We start from the raw sequence: 18,768 nt of genomic DNA, 5'->3' as shown, positions 1-18,768 counted from the left end.
ATTTTCAGACGCAAGTCATCTCACAGATGAGAATGATTATAAATCCCAATCAGGATACCTGTTTATCTTGAATGGGGGCGCGGTCAGTTGGAAGATTTCCAAGCAGGGAAGCGTAGCTTTCTCTACGACCGAGTCAGAGTATATCGCAGCTGCGGAAGCAGCAAAGGAAGTGGTTTGGATTAGAAAGTTCATTACAGAACTAGGAGTGGTGCCTGACATTGTCAATCCCATTACACTGTACTGTGATAACAATGGAGCCATTGCGCAAGCAAAGGAACCACGGTCTCATAATGCATCCAAGCATTACCTTAAGCGATACCACATCATTAGAGAGATTGTGGCTAGAGGAGATGTGAGAATAGAAAGAGTACCTACAGAGGACAACGTTGCAGATCCGTTGACAAAGCCTTTAACCCAGAGAATACATGATCGTCATTTAACTTCTACTGGGATAAGTTTTAGAAACAATTGGCTTTAGTCCAAGTGGGAGTATGTTGGGGTTTAATGAGATATATGTTTTATAACTATATAAAGGCAATCCCTTTTAAGCACTAAATAAAGTCTAATAAAAGGAAATCCGTAAGTTTATTTAAAGTGATTATAAAGTGTTCATACAAGCATGAAGTGAGACAAAACTTTATAGTAAACTGATAAACTTAAAACCACCCCAAGTCAAGTGATATGTTTGGGATTGACATATCACTGTTGAGACTTGTATGTAACAATGTCTTCTGTCCGACAGAAAGCTGATCTCTCATATATACAGATATCTGGACAGTTACATAGATCCGATGAAACGTTGTTCATTAGGATTGGGGATCCGATTTGAGATAACAGGATGGGTAGATTCATCATTGTCACATGTTCATCTCATTGGTATTAATAGGTATAACTAATCCTCAGACTCAAAGGAATACTAATTGGTATTCTGGATTACGGAATGTGATGCTTTGACTCTGGTGTAACACGATCCTTAACAGAGATGACTATGGGGTGTGAACAGTAGACGTTGGGTATCACAGGAAGTAATTGCGGATTCGTTATATATTGGATTGAGCATTTATCACTCCCGATAAATGGGAGATACATCCATGGATCGCTTGTGGAAGACTCGACTCTAAATCCTTGCAAGGTGATAACTTAAGAGTAAGAAATACAGATTTCACTTAACCTATCTTTTTGAGTTGACTCGGCCTGTACAAGTAAAACGAACGTCTCGCTATATGTGACTGGACATCACCCATAGTCATAAGATTCAGTTCAAGGATGTAGTTGATAAAGGATCGAATTATACTGTAACTAATACGGAAAGGTTAACGACAGAATCAACCTGTCTTCTTATAGCTCTGGGGGAATGATTACGGACTTACTAATCACATACTCTGTACATCATTCTGTTATGCAAAGATTAAATATAATTCTTTGAAAATTAATTTAATAACGTTGCATACGTCTAGAAGCAATAAGAACCTAATGGATCACACATAAGACTTGGAACGTAAAAGAGAGATAGATGTTAATTAATTGATAGAAGCCCAATTGAGCCCAATAAGGCCCATGGACATAAGGGGGTCGAAATTCATGTAGTGATATACATGAATAATTAATTTGATTTTGTTAATCCTAATTAGATTAGGAATATGAATTAAATTAATTAAGAGATAATTAAGTTAGGAGTTTTAATTAGATTAATATACTCCTATTATTATCCAATAAGGTTATTATTATTATCCTTAATATATTAGATATATAGTGAGATAATAATTAGGAATTCTATTCCGAATGGAATTCCTATTCAGTAACCTAATTCTATCTAACTAGGGATTAGATACAAGAGATTATAAATACCCTTTCCCTTGAGATTTTCGAAATCCAAGCAAGCTATACCCTACTTGTGATTTTCGAAATTCACCTAGTCCAAGAGAGAGAAAATTCGACACCCCTAGTTCGAGGACGAGATTTCTCCACGGCTTCGTTTGATCAATTGATTTCATCTATTTCTTTTATCTTTGATCTTGTATTGATTAATTAGAGGCAATCTACTTTGGTTGCTATTCAACGGTTGATTCTAAATTAATCTTCCCGTGTTTTATTTCGTGTTTGGGAACTCGAAGAAGAAAAACAAACAAAAGGAAGAAATTCGTTTTACTACTCCTACATCAGGTCAGTTCACGATTTCGCGGATTCCCGGAGATTGAACCGTCGGATCGTCGCGATTTTTGGACAGGAGCTTCTAGACATATTCTTCCACGTTTCCACCGAAGGGATTGTCATTCGGAGGTCTGGAAGTTCTGTTTCGGATAGGGGCAGATTGGTAGACAGTTTCTATCTCTTTTGAAGTTGTGGGCACTTCGTTTGCAATGGTAGATAGAACTTCTAAAAGGTATTTCTTCTTATCCTTCTTTATATGAAATAACGGTTAACGGATCTTGTGGTTTATGGAAATAGGTTAGAATTTTTATATTTCCGCTGCTATACCTTAGCCTAATTTCCAACATGTAAGTCCCACGTGGTGCCTGTGGACTGAGCAATCATTCTGACTAGGTGTCACACGCCCCGCGTGGAGTTTGATACGCCCTGCGTATGTCGGTGGGATTTTGCTCCTTACTCATACCTGAAATACAATTCTCGAGAGCCGAGTTAGCTTGATGTTTTAGTTTCTAAATTTAATCAAAAATAAAGATAATTAACCGAAAGTGCGGAATTTATTTCTGTTTCGTTATTTTTATTAAAAACACTCTATTTTTTGCAATTAAACTTATTTATTTAGTCCAAAATTAAACCATAAACCACGCTAAAAGATAGGGACGAAACGCCCCTATCAACCTCCTCGGACTTTAAAGTTTTACTTGTCCTCGAGTAAAAGAAGTTGAAAGACAAAGGATTGAGACAAGTAAGAAACAAACCCTCGGTTGGTTTTGCCAAGTGTGTGACTTCAAAACTAAGGTTTTACGAAAAGTTTTTGAAATTTACTTACGTAGGGAAATGAGTGACCAAACTTATTCGAAACCTCCATGATCAAAATTAATAGGCAATATTAACGGGGATTGATTTTCTCTCGAGACCCCGATTGTACCTCACCACGAGATTTCACTCTTAACGCTCGATCTTGGTGGGTTGGTGTTTATACGCTCCTCTTTGAACTTACTCAAAGTCATTTCGAGTTTGCATGTTCATCCGGGTTTTTCCACCTATAATATGGTTTAGGCAATATTAAAAATGGACCCGGAGGGGGTTGTAATGTGGGTGGCTTTTTAGTGGTTAATTTTTAGAAACTCGAGTTCGAATACCTCTTTGTTGGTTGCATCGTTTTTTCATTTGTTTTGCTCTAGCAAGCGTGAAGGGTATATCTTGAAATTGCTCGAGTGGAGCTTGAAAATGCCTTTTTGCTTTTTGTTTTATTCTTTTTGTTGAGAGTGGCACAAAAACGATTTCAAGATTTTATGGTGTTTATTCGCTAGAGATTTTAGTTATTTCCGATGCCATTGATTTTATTGGTATTCGATCAAGAGGAAAAAGGGTTAAATGTTTGAAAAGGTGTTAGCAAAGAAGTCGGTTAATAGGCTCGAGGGGGTTTCCTAGGGGTCATAAAAACGAAGAAAAATAAATAAGAAAGAATTAGTCTAATATGGGTCCGTTTCATCGTCTATTGCTCTTTTTACCAAAACAAGTGTACTTAACCCGGCATTAGGTGCAAACTCTATGAGTTGAGTGAAGTCAAAGTTCTCGACAATGTTTGTGAAAAAGTAGAGTTCTCGTGCGAACTCTTTTTGGCTCAAAAAAATATACCTCACAAAATTTCGGGTTAAACTGCGTACTTTCAAGTTCTCGTGAGATTTTCAAAAATCCCATTTTTATTGCCTTGTTAAGTTTTATTATAGAGATGACGTGTGGGTTAGGGAACTCATTGCTTCCGTTAAGTACAAATTTTGACTATGCATAAATTCCCTAGTTTCGGAGTCACGACTTAAATTTCTTAAGTAGACCGATCCTTTGTTTTAACATTTTTACATTTATGAACAAATAACGGAACTTCAATTAATTTCCGAGGGAGGTAGTGTGTCGGAAAAATCTTAAGAATCAATAAACGAGTTTAATTATTTTGTTGTTTATTTGATTTTTATTTTTGTTTTTGTTAGTGCAAAAAAAACGGTGAGTGCGGGGTTGCACGACCCTCCGCGTGATTAAAAATGACGTTAATGCCAAAGACGTCGGAAAAGAAAGGAAAAACAAAAGGAAAAGGAAAAATTAAGGGGAAAGGAATCATGGAAAGGGGCCTAACAGGTCTAGTTTCACGTGGGGCGTACAGACGGGGCACACACGGCGTGAAACGCCTTGGATTCTGTGGTTTTGGGGCAGAAGCTTGGATACGCGGGGCGTGCCGAATGGGGAGCTCTGCGTGATCCAGGTTTTAGGCCGTTTTTTGAATCAGAGACTGGATTACGCGGGGCTTGCCGAAAGGGGCGCTCCGCGTGATCCTTATTAAAACGGAACGTGTGAGAAATTGAGACGATAAGGAAACGAAAAACATTGTAGATTAAGAATAAGCAAAATACAACATAAAACGGAAAACATAAAGACGGAAAAAATAAGAACATAACAAAAACAAAATACAACAAGGAACTAAAAAGGACTAGGATGGTGGTGGAGGAGGATGCCCGCGGATGTTAAAGTGCGTGAAGAACGCGTTGGTGAAGGCGTCAAAATTGGCCCGATCCTCACGCCGTTGGGCCTCGATGGAATCGAAGCGGGTGGTGAAGGTGGAATGGTCCATGAGGCGATTAGCCTCAAGGGTATCGAAGCGGGTGGTGAGAGTGGCGTTGAGGTTGGAAAATTGAGAATCAAAGTGGGCGCGATCTTGACATTGGTGGCCTTCCAAGGCGTCCAACCGGGCATATATGGAGTTGAAATCGTGGTTGGGTGGTGGGCTAAAGTTTAGGCCCATGTCCGAGTCCGATCCCTCGTCCTCTTGGGGTTGGGCCACCCCCAAACTTTCACCCGGGACGGAGGCAGGGCGCTGGAGTAATTTGAAGGCGTTTTTGTCTAAGGGTCGTGGCTCAAGGCTGGGAAGGTGATCAAGGGCGGCGGAGCCGAGAGCGGAGGTGGCAAAGATTATGATAAGATGGCCTAACCCGAGTTTGGCACGCTTCTGGGTGGGCATGGAGCGGATGTTGAGGGCCACGAGGTAGGAAAGGTCGAAAGTGAGACCGTTTTCGCAGCAATAGAGGGCCAGAAGCTCGTGCTTATTGACCTTGGTGGCCTAGGACTTCCCCGAGAAGTAATAATTGATGAAGCGGTGGAGAAGTTGGAGGATGGGATCGCGGATGCAACCCGGGTGGAGATTAGAGATGTCATAATCGTCGGACCCGGTGATGAAGGTCCAAAAGTCACGAGGGGAGACACCCTCGGGCCAATGTGCTATGCCGACATCCGCTTGCATGGTGAAATGGTTGTGGAGCCACTGTGTGTCGATGGAAAAGGGGCAGTTGTGAAGGCAGAAGTTGAAGAGGGTGGCACCGGGAACTCCATTAGAAGTGAGGGTAGTGTAGAACTCCAAGACCAACGAGGGGTAAACGTGTTGGCGTGCACAAAAGTGATCGTGCCAATTGAGGGTACGGAGGCGATCCGCGAAAGCACTTCCAACGTTGTAATGATCAAGAGTGTTGAGGTTGATGTACGGGAGGTCCATGACATGGGCAGCGGAGAGGGTTTGGTAGGATAGGGCCTCCGCTTCGGTGAGGAGATGAAAGGGAGCCCGATATTGGGTGGTGAGGGGTGGTGGTAGGGAGGGGGTACGATTGGAGCGGGAGCGGGAAGCGCGGGCCCACCGTGCTTGGAGCCACTCATCCATAGCGGTGTTGGCGGCAGTTCTCTTGCTTCGGGTCATGGTGATGAGGAGGGGGGGTAGGTTGATGAAGGGAGTGAGAAGGAGGATATGGAGTGAGTTGTGAGGAAAAAGAAGGAAAAAATAGGGGTGTTTAAATAGGAGGTGGGTGGGAATCCATACTGGGTTCGGATTCCCAGAGGAGGAGAATTAAGGTGATTGGAATTTGAAAGGGAGTGATTGATTGGAAGTTAAAAGAGGTGGAGTGGAGAAGTGGGAAAGATATTTGGGGAAGAAGAAAGAGTGATGGGAGAGGTGGAAGGGAAAAGGCTGCCATGGGGAGTTGCAATTCGCAACTCCCCTAGGATACGCGGGACGTGCCCTAGGGGACGCCCCGCGTGTCCTTACACGTGGCATTTATTAGGGGAAAGACCTAACGGTCGAAGGTTACGCGGGGCGTGGTAGGGTGTACGCCCCGCGTAATGTGCCTTTTATTACAAAAAATGGGAACAGACATTCATCTACGCGGGGCGTATTGGTGTGTACTCTCCGCGTGGATATTTTGGATTTAAAATGGGATTTGTTTTTCATTTTATGGGTTTTGTGAATTTTTTTTTATGTTTTTAAGATTTATTTTAAAGACTCGACGAAACGAACTTGGTCAAAAACTAAAAATGAAAGATACGAAAAGGATGAAAATATACACGAATAAAATGAAAATACGTTGACAAGCGTATATGATACATATAAACAAAAAGGTTTGGGGAACACAAACCGGTGCTACGTTTATAGTCAGAGTAGCTCGACTTTCTCTTGCGACAGCTTATTGCAGGCTGTCCGAGTTAGAACTCGATGGGTCCGAACTTCTACTGTTAAGGAGAGTTATCTCTTGTCCGGACTCTTTATTTTTGGCCCGCGGGTTTTGCTCGGTGTTTGTCGGGAGAGTTCCTAACTGCCTTTCCTGTTGCTGACGATTCAAATGGGCTACCTGGTGGCTTAGGTCCCTGCAAAATACCTCACTATCGGCAAGACGAGTTAGGATGTCCTTTAACAAGGAAGTTATCGATTGGCCATGCACATTGTTGGGAGGTTGAGTGTTCCGACCTCCGGGCATGGTTTGTGATTGCCCTAGCCCATTTTCCCTATATTCTTGATGAAAGTCGGGTGGGGGCCTCAATACATTATTGTTGTTACCGTACGACAAGTTAGGGTGTTGGTATCGAGGTCTCCACCCGCTATCATTATTATTGTGGTGGTGTGAATAGGAGTTCGTGTTAGGGTTGTACCTTTGATTACCTCCTACGTAACTTACATTTTTTGTGTCACCGGCGAAAGGGCTACCGACATGGCAATTAAGTCCGTCATGATCTCCACCACAATGATTGCACATCAGGACCTGTGCATCTTTGTTGAGGCTCAACTGTGCTATCAAAGCGTCTAGTTTCTTATTCATTTCCAGCAGGGAACTTTTTGGAGCCTCTTTCTCCACGGCGAACGCTTGATGTCGTGGGGGTCCGGCAAGCCGATCTTCTTGCCACTGTACACTTTTCCTTGCGAGCTCGTGGATGAGCTCATATGCTTCACTGGCCGATTTCCTAAACCAGTCCCCACCTGCTGCGGAATCCACGTGTTAGACGAGGTGCCGCGGCCTAATCTCCCGGGCGGACCGGGGGGTGGACAACCTCATGGCGACGTAAGCGGTGATTGGCGCCGAAAGCAACCAATCGTGGAATCAAGCAGCTCGGCAGGACCGGCGCTCGGAGATATGGAAGAGTCGCCACCCACGAATGGGAAAATGAACACCGATCCCTTGCGGGAGACCGGTGTGGGTTCGGGAAACTTAGGTACGAGCCGAGAAGGCTAGCTCCTTTCTGGAGAAAGGCTACTAGGCACCCCGACATCGCCCGGTTATGAACCACCGGCCTCCTACTCAGCATGTTAGGCGATAACGGACTAATCGTATACTTCTTTAAGTTTAAAATTCATTTGAAACCCTTTTCTTTCTCTTTTTAGAAACCATTTTGAGCATATATTGTTGAAAAGCCATATTAGTAAAGAATCACCCATTTATGTTTATACATACACAGAGAGGGGGGGGGGGGGGAAGAAGTGATTTATTTACAACCGTATTTAAATGTTATGTTGTGTGTTTATTCTACGCTAATTTATTTACATGGTTCGCACCTTAATCGCCGTTGGAACGATTTAGGTGCGTTTTAAAACCCCGTTTGATGAAGCTTACCCGAATCGCCGTTGGAACGACTCGAGTAATTGAAAACGTTAAAGTAAAAGCCTTTTAATAAGAAAACGTGGTTAAACATACAAGTCAATTTTATTTTGTACAAATTCATTAAGAAAGCGATTCAAAATCTCCATTATTAATAAAGAAAACGATTTTGATTACAATGTTCGCTTAATCCGTCGTTGGAACGGACTAAGGTTTTAAAGCGTGGTGTTTTGAAGACGATTTGAAATATCAACAAAAATGACTCTATTTATCTACATTAGAGATCTAAGAAAGCTCATTAGCTTAAATAATTTAATTGAAAACTCTCTTTTTGTGATTTATTTTCCCCACTTATTTAATGGACTCTCTAACTATTATAATTACAATAAGACACTTATTTAAAGCAAGACTTATAATCAAACAAGGCCCATTTGAGACATGGACCCATGAATGGACCCAAAAGAATAGAGAAAATAATTTAGACATATATATATATACAAGTAAATCAAAAAGGAGGATATGAAAACCCAAAAATTAATATAAGCAGAACTTTATGTATATGGAAATAATAGGTACTATATACTTATACTTTAAAAATGATAAAGCAATAAGTAAATCTTATGGATAAGAAAATAATATTTACCCAAAAATAACTTCCTTCAATAATCAACAAAATAACCCAAATGTTCCCAAAAATATACATATATATACATAATTAATATAGTTTAAATACCAAAAATGACATATACTAATATCCATCCATTATTTCACAGAATATCAAATAACTAATATTTAAACATAGCCTAAGTTAATAAAAAGGAAATACTTATATATATATATATATATATATATACTTATATTATAAAATAAAATAAAAATGATATACCAATATTCTAAAATAAATGTATATACTAAAATTCTAAAATAATTTGAAAAACATGTATTACATAATTATATATATATATACTAAGGATTAAAAGTCTAAAAGTTAAGAAAAAGGGACCGAAATGACATTTTTTACATTTTGGCAGATTTACCGACGGAAAATCCGTCGGTAAACAGCATTTAGTAACAGAATTGACAAATTACAGCATCACTCCAATATTTTCCAGATTTATTCAAAAGCTTTAAATTAAATCTAATTCAATCGTTTTGGACTTCCGAACTACCAAAGATGGATCATAGTCGAAAACGGAAGTTCCTAAAACGATGTTTTTATTTTAAGACGTTATTTGGAAACCTCTTTTAAAAAAAAACTTATAATTACAACATTTTCGATACCCGAACTACCTTTTTATCGGATCATGGTTCGTATTGGGATATCCAAAACGAGGTTTTTATTTTAAAACAAAACCGAATTTTATTTAACACGAAACGAAAATTAAATAAATACGCTAACTAAATAAAACGTGACAAAATAAATAAATAACTAAAGGAATAAGAACTATAGCATAAAAAAAAAATAGAAGGAGAGAATAAATTAAATAAAATAAAGAGTCTAGTCCTCGGATAATACCTTTAATTCGGTATCTGACAGTCGAAGCCGATTGATTCCACGAACCGCGAGCTCCCGTTTTTAATGAAAATTTAGTAAAAAATTGAACTTAGGAAATTTGGAATTTTTGAGGAAAAAATATTTTTCTCAAAAAATTCACTCTCTCTCTAAAAATGTTTAGAGTGAGAAAGTTTATCCAAAAATCCCCTCCCCCAAAAGCCTTCTTGCACCTTGGGATCCGTGCCCTTATATAGGGAAACGGATCCCGGAACAATGGGCGACACCCAAAAAAATTTGGGCGTCGCCCATTGTGGTTGGGCGGCCGCCCAACAATGTTGGGCGATCGCCCAACTTTCGTTGGGCGATCGCCCAACGGCGTTGGGCGAGCGCCCAACCCTCGTCGGGCGTCCGCCCGACGCGTTGGGCGTTCGCCCGACGTGGTTGGGCGCCCGCTCGGCGACCCTCGGGGCGTGCCCCGTGTCGTCGGACGCGTGCACTCCGTGGCCGTCGAGCGCGCGTTCCGCGCAGCCAGACGCTCGCACGTCACGGCCGCCGAACGCGCGCCTCACGCTGCCAGGCGCGTGCGCTCAACGGCCCATGAGGGCGCGCACCGCCAGCGGTCCCAGGCATTGCTCGGACGTCGAGAGCGTGCCACTCGCGGTGCGTCCGACGGACACCGCGCGCACGTCTCGAGCCGTCAAGCGGGCGTTCGACCATCGTCGTCCGCGTGCGGGATGCCGTTGCGTGCCCGCGCCGTGCCGTCAATTTTCCTCCGCTTATTATTCTTTATATATTTTTCAAAACTTCCGGAATCAATCGCTTCGACCGTCTTGTTTTCAGGTTTTCGTCACAGGTCCTCCGACTCGGTGTCTACAGTTGCCACTACTTTTCTATTTTGACAGTGATGTGTGTGTTTCGAAAACGTTTTTTTGCTAACGTACACATGCAATGTAAAACATATAAAAGTAAAAGACACGTAACGAGTAGGAGGGAACATACCTGACCTTTGCGCTGCGCGCTCCAGCGTTGTTCTCTGACCTCTTCAGACTCCGCTTCGGGCTGCACCCTAATTCACGACTGCGGGGATAATGGCTAAACAGCTACCCTATTTCAAGATTGCGGGGATAATGGCTAAATAGCTACCCTATTTGTGACTGCGGGGAGAATGGCTAAACAGCTACCCTATTTCAAGATTGCGGGGATAATGGCTAAACAGCTACCCTATTTCAAGATTGCGGGGATAATGGCTAAACAGCTACCCCATTTCAAGATTGCGGGGATAATGGCTAAACAGCTACCCTATTTCAAGATTACGGGGATAATGGCTAAACAGCTACCCTATTTCAAGATTGTGGGGATAATGGCTAAACAGCTACCCCATTTCAAGATTGCGGGGATAATGGCTAAACAGCTACCCCATTTCAAGATTGCGGGGATAATGGCTAAACAGCTACCCTATTTCAAGATTACGGGGATAATGGCTAAACAGCTACCCTATTTCAAGATTGCGGGGATAATGGCTAAACAGCTACCCTATTTCAAGATCACGGGGATAATGGCTAAATAGCTACCCTGATTTGCGACTGTGGTGAAGATGGCTAAAAAGCAACTCCGGTCAAGATTGCGGGGATAATGGCTAAATAGCTACCCTGATTTACGACTGCTGGGATAATGGCTAAATAGCTACCCTATTTCAAGATTGTGGGGATAATGGCTAAACAGCTACCCCATTTCAAGATTGCGGGGATAATGGCTAAACAGCTACCCTATTTCAAGATTGCGGGGAAGATGGCTAAAAAGCAACTCCGGTCAGCGACCACGAGTCAGATGGCTAAAAAGCAACTCCGGTCTGCGACCAAGAGTCAAATGGCTCAAAAGCAACTTCGGTCTGCGACCGAGAGTCAAATGGCTAAAAAGCAACTTCGGTCTGCGACCGAGAGTCAAATGGCTCAAAAGCAACTTCGGTCCGCGACCGAGAGTCAAATGGCTAAAGAGCAACTCCGGTCTGCGACCGTGAGTCAAATGGCTAAAAAGCAACTCCGGTCTGCAACCGTGAGTCAAATGGCTAAAGAGCAACTCCGGTCTGCGACCGTGAGTCAAATGGCTAAAAAGCAACTTCGGTCTGCAGCCGTGAGTCAAATGGCTAAAAAGCAACTCCAGTCTGCAACCGTGAGTCAAATGGCTAAAAAGCGGGGGCTGCTTCTGGATTTTCTTATCACACTGTCGTCTGTATTTTCTCACTGGAGTTATTATCTCGAAGATTCGATGGGCACATGTCTTAGTCGGAAATGATATAGACTAATGATTGTTTTTCTGTTGACTGTCGTCTGTATTTTGACTGGTGTCACTGTTCTGTAAAAATTGACTGTTGTTTGGAGTTGATGTTTTGACAATGTTGGTCACTGTCTGGGAGAAACGCAGGCTGAAACGGACTGCAAATCGGAGGTCTGTGTACCTGGTAATTAATTATTTACTTTTTACCTTTATGTCAAATCGTACTTTTTTCACTATTTACCGGAATGCCATTCCCTTTTCCTATATAAGGTGGTGGGGTTTCGTTTCAACCCCACACCTTCTCTCTCCTCTTTCTCTCACTAGATTTCAATTTGGATTATTCTCGGGATGGAGTTAGATGAATGGGATGGCACCAGAGGCATGGACGAGGTTTACGTAAACCTGGATAGAGTGGATACCTTCCACGACCCTACGACACACTTGAGCAGGACACGCTGCAACGAGGTAAGTGGTTTCTCACTTTTATTTGATTTGAACTCTAGGCTTTAGCACTCCTATACGAACATGATTTGCATGCTAACTCTTAGGCTGCCTTAGAGGACTTTAGCTATAAAACGTGAATTCCTTTATTTACACGTAACACCTGTTTATTTTTGTGAGAATGCGCGTTATATGCATGTGAATAGTGACACTACGAATTTATGCATGCTAACAGTAAAAACGATGCGAATAGTAAAAACGTGAATAGTGCACGTGAATAGTAAAAACGTGAATAGTAAAAACATGAATAGTGAAAACTTAACTAATGCACGTGAATAGTAAAAACGTGAATAGTGCACGTGAATAGTAAAAACGTGAATAGTGCACGTGAATAGTGAAAACGTGAATAGTAAAAACTTAACTAATGCACGTGAATAGTAAAGCCTAATCTATGTTCCTCGTCACCTGTAGACGAGTGTGGATAAAAGAATTGACTAAACCTTACATAAATGATCCTACGGGAGAGATTTTTACAGAAAATTGGCCCTAATTGACCGGATGAATGAATACCTAGTTTTAACGCGTTCTTATCACTTGCTTGCCTTAGGAGTTGTATTTAAATTTTCTTATCTTGTTCCTCTTTAGCTCATCGAGATTTCCGGGACCACTGCCGAGGTTCTTTCATGGTATGATAGGCTGAGCGCCGCGGCGAGAGCCCACGTGCAGGAGTTGGGTTTCGGACCCTTCATTGCAGCGCTGCCACGCACCAACGGGGTGTGTGATCCCTTTGGCCTACGGGCCCTGTGTGAGCGGTGGGTTGACTCGACCCACACCTTCCACCTTTCCTTCGGGGAGATGACCATCTCGCCCCGAGATTTTTCATTATTGACCGGATTACGAGGGAGCAACACTCCCGTCCCTTTCCATTATGGCATGATGCGACCGCGGGTCGACCCTGCTAGGCTTGCCGCCTTGATAGGACCAGGAGTTCCTCTATGCGCCAAATATACCCCGGCGAAGTTTATTTCGACTGCTAGCCTCTTGAGTAGACGGGACTTCTGTGAGACTGATGCTACTGATCTGGCGGTTCGTAGCTTCCTTGTATATGCTCTGAGTGAGACGATTTTCCGCACGAAGGGCGGAAAGGTACATGCGGGTCTCATCCAGGCCCTTAGTGATTTAGATGCCGCAGCTTCCTATGATTGGGCGGGGGCAGGCTTAGCTTTTCTCCACAAGTTTCTGGACCTGACTTGCCGGAAGCGCAAGGATTTCGGTGGTTACACCTTTGCTCTGCTGGTACGTGACGCCTTCTCGATTCGCCCATCTTTGTTTTTTTTCTTTCTCACACTCCTAGTCCTTGTTTATACCGCAGGTGTGGGCGTACGAGAGACGCATCCTTCCCAGTCGATCTCGACCTCGATTGAGAGCACAGAGGCCGCCTTTTATGGTTCGATGGAGAGATGTTGATCTGAGCGCTGAGAGGAGGCGGACAGTGCCATGGCTCCTAGATCGGATTGACTCATTAGTCCTCACACAGGTAGATTTCGCTTAGTCTCGCTAGACTTTGGCTTGAGTCTTTCTGACCCTTTTCTTTGTGCATATTTTTTAGATTAAGTTCAGGTGGGACGATCTTGACTTTGGTCCCAAGTATTCATACACATCGATGATCCAGGAGCAGCAGTGCGTGCTCACCGGCCCTTGTGTGCGGGCGTGGTATTTGGGAGATCGAGGCATCACCGGAGTGAGTGATGTTCACTGGACGCCGGGGGAGATTCCCGTTTCCATGTTTGCTGTGCGGACTCTGCCCTTATCGACCATTCGTCGAGATCTGACCCGTCATTTTGTCGGTAGAGTGGTCTGGATTCACGCTGGGGGCCGCGAGCCTTATTTGTCCACTTTACTGAGCGCTAGGGATGCCCCGGCGGCAGCGATGGAGGTAGATCTGGTGGCGGACGTGTTTTCGAGAGAGGCGGTCGAGGCCGTCTTAGGTCAGGCGGAGGTTCCGGTAAGTGATTCCGCCCTCTTTTCATTTTATTCATGATATGTTCGGAGGTTTTATTGTGTGTTTTTTTTTGCTTTTTTGCAGGAGGGATCCTGGCGGAGTGCCCACCTATCTGATTTTTTCGACGGTACTCGGGCTCCAACACCGGTGTGCGAGCAGCCCTATTTTGTCGGTGAGTCCTCCAGTGCAGCTCGACCGGAGAGGTCATCCATAGGCGTGCCTATACCAGACTATGGGAGAGATTATGCTACGATTTGCTATGACGAGTCCGGGGCACCTTACGCGGGATTTGAGGCGGTCCCTCCTATCTTCTCCTCGAGGATCCCGTTTGATCCCTCGGACGCTTCTCTGACCACGAGAGGGACCTGTATGGATTACGTGGGGCTGTCTGGTTATTTCCGAGACCGCCTCAGCTTGCGCTGCACCGATCACTTGGTATGTATCATTACTGTACTTTAGTGTAGTGAAATGTATGCATGTATGTATGATTTATGTTTTTGCCTATGCTGCCTTTTATCTGTGTTTTTTTTTTCTTTTTCTGTAGAGTGATCTGCATGCCCATGAGCGGAGACAGAGCGAGCTAGTGCGGGAAGCTGATGCCCGAGTTGGTCATGTGTATCAAGAGAGGAACGACCACTGGTCGGGGATGATGCGACGGGAGACTGAGGGTCACCTTGCCGTCGAGGAGAGGGCGCGTGATGAGTCGATCAGACGCCTTGCTGCAGAGGAGAGAGCACGAGCTGCTGATGAGAGAGCACGGGTTTCTGATGAGAGAGCGCGAGTTTCTGATGAGAGAGCGCGTGCTGCCGAGGAGGCACTATCTGCGGAGCGGGCATCTCACCTGAGAGATTTTGAGAACTATTGGGACTTCCCTCCGTATTAGGCTCGTTATGTATTGCTTTGTAGCTTTCATTGTTGCTTTGTAGCTTTCATTATTGCTTTGTAGCTTTTATTAGGGTTTCTCCGATGTATAGCTGATGTATAGGGAGTGGGGTGGATAGTAGGTAGGCTTTTTGTGAAAAGTAGGATAGGAAATGTATAACCCGTGATTCATATTACCATGCATTCGGTAGATTATAATGATTCCAATCATTCTCGTCAAATATATTCATGCCTTTATTTATTTACAAACAACAGAAATACTTAGTCTCTTATACATTGTTTTTGTAATTGCTCAAGTTATAACTATTGTTACCAGGACCCGCCTTTCGGTTTTCGGATCCCGATGATTTTTCTCCTCTCCTTTTACTATCCCGGAATTTTTAAATGAGTGCCCTTTCGGGTTTTCACCCATTGGGATTTCCCTTATTGTTGCATAGGTCGCCCTTTGCGGGTTTTCAACCTATCGGGAATTTTTCTTTTTTTTTCTTTTTTTTTTACGAAAAGTATTTCTTAAGCCTATCCAGATTGGTAGGTTCGGAGAATTCCATGCCGTCCATTGTGGTTAACTTCACCGCTCCTTTGCTTAGTATCTTCTTCACGACAAATGGTCCTTCCCAGTTAGGCCTAAACTTGCCCCTAGGGTCGGTGTGCGTCACACGAATCTGTTTCAGCACCAAATCTCCTTCTTTGATAGGACTGGTCTTGACTTTTTTATTGAAAGCCCGAGCCATCCTTCTTTGATATAACTGTACATGGTAAAGGGCTTCCATCCTTTTCTCATCAACTAAAGCCAACTGCTCACATCGCCTCTTCACCCATTCCGTTTCAGGAATTTCTGCTTCCACTGCGATTCTCAACGATCGCTTTTCGATCTCAATCGGCAGGACTGCTTCTGTTCCGTATACCAAGGAGAATGGCGTTGCCCCAGTCAAGGTTCTGACTGTCGTGCGATAAGCCCACAACGCGAGTGGGAGGTGCTCATGCTAGTTCCGATGTGATTCCACCGTCTTTACGAGGATCCTTTTAAGGTTCTTATTAGCTGCTTCTACTGCCCCATTAGCATGTGGACGGTACGGAGAAGACCTGTGATGTTCAATGCCATATTCTCGGAAAAGATTCCTTACTTCCCCCTGAAACTGGACCCCGTTATCCGTGATCATGTGATGAGGCACTCCGAACCTGGTGATCAAGTGTTTTTCAATGAACTTTCTCATCTGCTTGGATCCCAGTTTGCTAAACGACTCTGCTTCTACCCATTTGGTGAAATAATCGATGGCGACTGCAATAAACTTATGTCCATTTGAAGCATTAGGCCTTACTTCGCCGATAATGTCAATGCCCCAGGCAGCGAATGGCCAAATAGGTGCTAGCACATGTAGTTCCATGGGCGGAAGATGACTGCAATCGCCGTGGATTTGACAATCGTGACATCTCTTTGCATACTCGTTACAATCTTTTTCCATGGTGAGCCAATAGAAGCCTTGTCTGATAATTTTCTTAGCTAGTACTGCTCCTCCCATATGGGCTCCACAAATTCCCGAATGTACTGATTCCATTGCCTCGCGGGCTTCTCCCGCATCCAAGCATCTGAGTTGTAATCCATCAACGTGCCTTTTGTAAAGCAAGTCGTTGTGGATGACGAACTGACGAGCTAGCCTTCTAATCACAGCTTGATCCCTAGGTTCTGACTCTGCCGGATATGTCCCATCTTTCATGAAATTCACGATATCGACATACCATGGTTTTTCATCTGTCCCTAACAGCATTACGTCCTCGTAACATGGTTTGTGAGATCTTCTCAATACCAACGGCTTCGAAGCAAGGTTTCGGGGGTTGTCCCAAACTGACACCAAAGTAGCCAAGGCATCCGCCGCCTGGTTCTGTGCTCGAGGAATATGATAGAAACGACATTCCTTGAATCTTTGTGCCAACCCTTCTAATTGATCTAGATATGGACGTAGCCTTTCTTCTCTCACTTCCCAGTTTCCTTGTGCCTGTTCGATGATCAACTTGGAGTCACCCCAAATTTCGACATATGATGCTCCCAGTGCCGCTAATGACTCTAAACCATAAATGCACGCTTCATATTCGGCCATATTATTAGTGAGATGGAAGGATAACTTCTTGGCCATCGGGATCCTTTCTCCTTCCGGCGAGGTAAGTAGTACTCCTACTCCGGCTCCATTCGAATTAACTGCTCCGTCGAAGAACATTTTCCACGGTATAACTTCGATTGCGATCAAGTGCTCATCAGGGAAATCATAGCTTACTTCTTCCTCTTCTGCATTCAGGGGTTGGTTAGCTAGAAACTCTGCCACGGCCCTTCCTTTGATAACCTTCTTCGTCACATATTCAATGTCAAACTCGGATAAAAGCAACAACCATTTGGCTAACTTCCCCGTCAAGGATGGAGTTCGGTATAGATACTTCACGGGGTCCATCCGAGAAATAATGATCACTTTATACGATTGGAAATAGTGCCGCAGTTTCTTTATCAACCACACCACTGCCACACATGTCTTTTCGATCATGTTGTACTTGAGCTCGTACTCCAGGAACTTCTTACTCAAATAATACACCGCGTGCTCCACACCGGTGTCTCCCTCTTGAGCCAACATTGCCCCAATAGATCGCTCCTCAATTGCTACGTAGAGGAGAAGCGGCTTTCCTAGTTTAGGCGGTCTCAGCACTGGCGGATTAGACAAATAGCTCTGGACGCTCTCCAAAGCTTGCTGACACTTATCATTCCAAACAGCGGGTTGGTCTTTCCTTAGCAACTTAAAGATTGGATCGCAGATTGCGGTGAGTCTTGCTATGAACCGACTGATATACTGAACCTGCCCCAGAAACCCTCTCACTTCCTTCTCATTTCTCGGCGCCGGCATCTCTTGTATAGCCTTTACTTTATCAGGATCTACCTCGATTCCCTTATTTCCGATTACATAGCCTAAGATTTTTCCCGACGAAACGCCGAAAAAGCACTTCTTCGGGTTTAACCTCAGCTTGAATTCTGCAATTCGGGCCAAAAACTTCTCGAGCGCGGCAAAATGCCCTTCTCTTGTCTCTGATTTGACCATCATGTCATCCACATAAACTTCCACCTCCTTGTGTATCATATCATGGAACAGTGCTGTAGCCATTCGCTGGTAAGTTGCCCCGGTATTCTTCAAACCAAACGGCATTACCCTGTAGCAGTATGTCCCCCACTCAGTTGTGAACGAGGTTTTCGCTTTGTGCTTTTCGGCCATCTGAACTTGCATGTAGCCCATGAAACCGTCCACATTCGTGTGTAAGACGCTTGACGCTGCACTGTCGATCAATACATCGATATGAGGCAATGCGAACTCATCCTTGGGGCATGCCTTGTTAAGATCTCTGTAATCCACGCACATCCTCACTTTGCCGTCCTTCTTTGCGATGGGCACTACATTTGCGACCCAAGGGGGATAGTCGATCACTTCGATGAATCCTGCTTCTAACTGCTTCTTCACCTCCTCTCTGATCTTATCTTCCCATTCGGGTCTCATACGTCGGAGCTTCTGCTTTACGGGCCTCGCCTCGGGATATGTTGGAATACGGTGAGTTACGATTGATTGATCGATTCCAGGCATGTCTTCGTATGT

Source organism: Euphorbia lathyris, chromosome 6 (genome assembly GCF_963576675.1).
Source record: "Euphorbia lathyris chromosome 6, ddEupLath1.1, whole genome shotgun sequence".
Lineage (NCBI taxonomy): Eukaryota > Viridiplantae > Streptophyta > Magnoliopsida > Malpighiales > Euphorbiaceae > Euphorbia > Euphorbia lathyris.
Note: the sequence above shows the minus strand (reverse complement) of the source record.